Source organism: Lynx canadensis, chromosome A2 (genome assembly GCF_007474595.2).
Source record: "Lynx canadensis isolate LIC74 chromosome A2, mLynCan4.pri.v2, whole genome shotgun sequence".
Taxonomy (NCBI): domain Eukaryota; kingdom Metazoa; phylum Chordata; class Mammalia; order Carnivora; family Felidae; genus Lynx; species Lynx canadensis.
The window spans coordinates 26,058,054-26,064,104 of NC_044304.2; positions in this window are offsets into that span (position 1 = coordinate 26,058,054).

Sequence of the window (6,051 nt, forward strand, 5' to 3'; positions counted from 1 at the left end):
GTGTAACATGTGAGAGATTTTGGCCCGTTTAACCGACAATTTTTTAATTCCAACGTAAAATGTGCAATTAGGGGGATGGATTCAGATTCGTGACTTTAAATTGAAACCTTACTAAGGGTTTCATACTAACCGTATGCACCGTTCTGAAACCTTTATGAGAATTTTGGGTTAACTATGTTTCCATAAGTTTAATTAATTAAAATTACTTAATATTTAGGGTCACCTGGCTGGCTTAGTTGGTGGAGTGTGCAACACTGGATCTCAGGATTATGGGTTCGAGCCCCATATTGGGTGTAAAGACTCCTTAAAAATAAAAAAAAATCTTAAAAAAAAAGAATTAGTATTTAAAAAGATGGCTTTTTCATTAGTTCAGACAACTGAAGAAGTTTTCAAGGAAATGGAGTATATTAAATTTATAAAAGAAGTGTAAAATGTTTGAAAATGGATCTATGACCCCTTAAAAGTAATTAAGTTTGCCAAATATAGGGTTGGTTAGATTTAGCAAATAAAAACACTAGGTAAATGTGACTTTTAAATCATTCAGATTTAATTGGGCATCCTATCTTCTGTTTTATCTGGCAATGCTACCTGGGCTTATGAAAAGAATAAGAAATTTTATAAGCTGAACTTAAAAGTATGACATTTAAAAAAATGTTTATTTTATTTTTTTTATTTAAAAAAATTTTTTTTTAATTTTTTTAACGTTTATTTATTTTTGAGACAGAGAGAGACACAGCATGAACGGGGGAGGGGCAGAGAGAGAGGGAGACACAGAATCGGAAGCAAGCTCCAGGCTCTGAGCCATCAGCCCAGAGCCTGATGCGGGGCTCGAACTCGCAGACCGCGAGATCGTGACCTGAGCTGAAGTCGGACGCTCAACCGACTGAGCCACCCAGGCGCCCCAAAAAATGTTTATTTATTTTTGAGAGACAGAGAGACAGAGTGTGAGTGGGGGAAGGGCAGAGAAAGAGGGAGACACACAATCCAAAGCAGGTTCCAGGCTCTGAGCTATCTGCACAGAGCCTGACATGGGGCTGGAACCCACAAACCACGAGATCATGACCTGAGCCAAAGTTGGACACTTAACCGGCTGAGCCACCCAGGTGCCCCAAGGATGACATTTTCTAAGACAATAACAATCCTGTCAGGGTCCTGGAATAATGCTTAGTTCCTAGTATCAAAGATAAGTTACTTGGGAGTGCCTGGCTGGCTCAGTCTATGGTGCATGTGACTCTTGATCTTGGGGTTGGTTGGTTCGAGCCCCATGGTGGGTGCAGGTGGGTGCAGAGATTACTTAAAAATAAAATCTTTAAGAAAAGTAAGCTAATCTGTAGGATGTGAGTCAACTAATCTGTGTTTGAATTTTTAACTTTGATCATTTGAATATGAATTTGAAAAATAAAGTAAACCTCTGAAGAGTGGTTTCTGCATATAGAAACTGCCCTTAAGGACTTAAAAAAAAAATCAACTGAACAGTCAGAAAACATTGACCCCATTCTGTAATTAGCACATTCACTGCATGGAATCGGACTTAGAAAAAAAAAAAAAAGTACCTGGATTCTGGAAAGAAAATTGTAAGCCTCAAGTTTAACTGAAGCCAACTGGGTACAGGGGCTTGGCGGAGTGCTTTCTGTGTTTCATATCACTCAGTACTCCTCTAAGCCCTTAAGCTATGCTCTCTCCATTTTATAGATGAGCAAACTGAGGTTTGGGCCCAAAGATACACAGCTAGCCCATTGGAGCTGGGGCATGAACTGAGTCACTCGGACTCCAGACCGGCCTTTCCCCCCGCCAAACCAGGCACAGCAAAAACCTTAATAAGAAGCAAACACTGTAGGTGAGAGATGGGAAGGAGACCGAAGTAGGACTTTCACTTTTTACTGTAGACACTTGGGTATCGTTTGTTTGTTTGGTACTTAAAAAGAAAAAAAAAGTACTAAACAGCTTTTTATTTTTTTTTAAACCATTTAAACAATGCCGGTGGCAACATGTGTTCTGTCTTTGTGTAACTGAGCCAAGGAAAGGCAGCTTTCAACTGGCCCCAAGAGTCACTGATAACATGGAAGGGTCGGAGTGACCAGGCTGTACTGCAGGCTCAAGGAAAGGAGAAACCCCACACTCGTCCATCCTGTGCTGGGATTTGGGAGTTTGAGACAGTTCCTTCCAGGAGCCTAGAGCCCGGAGCCCAGAAGGAAAGGCAGACCCTGGCCTGACCAACGATGCACAGTTTGAAGTGTCCTTCCTACTGCCACTTAGTGGCTATGGATGACATTTCCTGGGGCATGTACTTTCAACCATTAGTCTATAAGATGCTTCTAGGAAAAAGGACAAATATATATTACTTCTTCTTGGAGATTTATAACGCACATTAGCATCTTAAATGTTCTGAAAAGTTCTGCAATAAGGAAAGCTGCTTCACTGTGCTGAAACAGGGCATCCTGACTTTATTGTCCACAGAAACTTTTTCTTCATATAATTCCTTTCAATATCTCGAACAATGTCTGCCTTGGGAAATACCATCCTAATTTGGCAGGGACAATCAGGTCCCCTCAAAGCCTTACACCCTCATCTTTGTTAATAAGCCCCTGCTGAAGGGTCCCATGCATGTCATATGAATGGGTAGAAATGAGGATCAGGAGGTCAGACACATGGTCCCAAACATCACTGGGAGCCACAGCCATCCACCATGGACCCTGATGGGACAGGAGTCAGTGTGGGGCAATACACTGGGAAAAAGATGGAAGGCAAGATGGAGATTTCAGGAGGAGTGAACGTGTACAGGCTGAGTAACAGAAAGTAACAAAAGTAGCAAAAAGAAACAAGGGGCTTGTGGGAAAGTCCCCACTCCTGGCGGGGGGGATAAGCCGCATGACCCAAACAGGTGTTTCCAGTGACTAATGTCACTCTTTATCTCATAATAAATGAACCCTAGCAATAATCTTGTAGTGCATGCAAATTGCTCCAGTTATCACATTTCACAGTCAGCTTCCCTCACCCCAACCGTGAGGGGAGGCGCCTTATTTAAATTTGCTTAATCGTGACACACCTCACCTTTGTATGATGATTTACAAATGATGAAGCAGGCTCTGGGTTTTGACCTCACACAGGTTCTTCCACACGAGGCTGTTCCTGGACCTCAAACAAGTCCTTTACTTTCCGAAGAACAGGGCTCGGGGCTCAGTCACTGCTCTGATTAGAACCCTTCAAAGGCCCTTTATTTGACCTAAAGACCAAGCTGATTCTTGTGGCCTCTACTTACCTACCTCTTCAAAGTAACACTGTTCTTTTCCCTTCTTCCTCCCCTGGCCTCCCTTCACACCTAGAGGCTTTCAGTTCCCACCTCAGAGCCTTTGCACAGCTGTTCGCTCCACCCATGCTGCCCTTCCTTCCTCCCCGCTCCAGGTCTCAGCTTAAATGCCACTCTCTCAGAGAAACCTTGCCAGAGCCCCCCAGCCCATCAATGTCTTCCATTTTATTCTCTTCCATGGGGCCTGTGTCTTTTGCTTCATGGCATGTATCATAATGTATGGTTATCTATGGGCTGTGTGTTGTCTGTCTCCTCCTACACACCTCTGCGGGGACAAGGACACCTACGTGTGTCTGCACTGCCCAGGACAGGACTGGCATGTAGCAGGTGCTCAGTAAATCATTGTTGAATGAACGATATGGTGCTCTGATTGACTCCAGAGCCCAGCTTCTCGACCAGCTTGTGAGGACACTGATCCAGGGGAACTCAGGTCCCTGGATAACCAAGGGAAGCCCCAGACCACCGAGACAAAAGAAATACAGCAGCCACCTGCGCATAGCGTCTGCCTTTCAGGAAGCACTGAGTACTAAGTTCTCATATAGCTGGAGCAGATCTCTGGAGCAGAGCTGGGAGCAGTGTAAATGTCTGACTTCGGCTCAGGTCATGATCCCACGGTTCATGGGTTCATACCCTGCTGTGAGTGCAGAGCCTGCTTCAGTTGGCTCCTCTGTCTCCCTCTCTCTTTGCCCCTCCCTCTCTCAAAAATAAGTTGAAAACAAAAAAATAGTCAAAAATGGGGATATAATAGCTCTTACATTGTAAAGCTGTGACCATCTTGTGAGTTTATAAATAAAGGCCAGACTCAGCAGTGTCTGGCCCTTAGGAAGTACTCAGCTGGGGTGATATTCTGCCTTTAGAATAAACTGTACAAAGAAGGGACTGTTATCCCCATTTTACAGATGAGAATGTTGAGGTTTAGAGATAATGAAGTCAGGCCCTAGCCTGTAAAGTGACTGTGAAGCGACATCAAAGGAGGAATTCAGGTGTTCGGGATTAATTCCCTTAGGCACCCTTTCTTTATGGTACAAAAAGGCCCATTAACTCCAGACATCATCTGAACAATTGCAAACTCTGAGCCAGTGGTATTTGCAATTAATGGGTTCTATCTCCCAGGGTGGGACCAGAAGGAGGAGAATGATGCCCTGGTCTCAGGCGGGACATTTAAGGGGGTGACAGACAACTCAGTAATCAAGATAAATCATATTTTATTGCAATATTTTCACTAATTAATTAACCTTGAGTAAGCAAAACTAACACAGAACATCCACGATGAACAAAGTATCAAATATTAAATGAAGACGGAATCCAACCCTCACTTTCATGATCCCGCCTCATTCACCTCATCCTAGTCGTGCTCCTGCGATCTGCAGATCTGAAAAACACTGTGGGCAACACTCAGAGCACAATGCCTGTTGATTCAGAGAACGACACGGGAGAAGACAGCGCCCTCTTCTGGCTGATAGCGAGCACTGCTCCTCTCCTGGGGGGCCACGTTCATCTTCTTTCCTCCTTAGAGCAGCATCTCACTGCTAGAACAGTCTCTTCTGGTACCTCAGCGCTTTTCATCCTGCTGTTTTGAGACACCCAAGGCTGCAGGCAGGCCACACGATGCCATTGGAGCCCCATCACCCCAACGCTTCCCCCTGGCCACTGCACTGCGCTGGATCCATTGCCTTTCTCTCCTTGCCACACGCGAGAACAAGCCCAAGGACTTCTCCCTGCTTCTATGGCCGATTCTAAAGCTACCTGTTCGTGTAAAGTTGGCCCTTCCAGGCTGACCATGAGAGGGGAGTGAGGAAACAGGACCAAGAGGTGGAAGGCTTCTCACAGCTGCTGACTGGTGGGTCTTGAGCAGGGAGCTGGCTGCTTGCCTAACTGCACAATTTCTTCTTCTAAGGGTTTGGTGCCAAGTTTTTTTCATTTTACTTAATTATGCTTTAATTTTTATTTATAAATAATTTCAAATATGCATAAAAGTTGCAAAAATAGCTTGAAAACTCATGTATCCCCTTCATCCAGGTTCACCGATGAACATTTTTTCATTAGTTTTTCATTATTTCATTAGTAATGAAATGCAAATTTCATTACTAATGAAATTTTTCATTAGTTTTTATACATACAGATTTTTTTTCCCTCAACCGTTCAAAAGTAAGTTAGAGACATTAGGATCCTTTATCCTTAAATACTTTCAAGTGATTTCTTTTTTTTTTTTTAATTTTTTTTTTTCCAACGTTTATTTATTTTTAAGACAGAGAGAGACAGAGCATGAACGGGGGAGGGGCAGAGAGAGAGGGAGACACAGAATCGGAAACAGGCTCCAGGCTCTGAGCCATCAGCCCAGAGCCTGACGCGGGGCTCGAACTCCCGGACCGCGAGATCGTGACCTGGCTGAAGTCGGACGCTTAACCGACTGCGCCACCCAGGCGCCCCTCAAGTGATTTCTTAAGGACAAGTAATTCGTTTATATAACTGCAAGGCAATTAACACATCAAAACCAGAAGGTTTAGCAACAATACAATATTATTACCTAATCTACAGACCTTGTTCAAATTTTACCAATTACTCTAATAATGTCCTTTATAGCAATTTTTTCTTTCTAGTGCAGGATCCAATCCACGCTTATGCATTGTACTTAGCAGTCCTATGTCCTTGACCCCCTCTAATCTGACCTGTAAAATTCCTAAGCCTTTGTCTTTTATATTCTTGACATTTTTGAGGTGTGCAGGCTAGCTATTTTGTTGGCT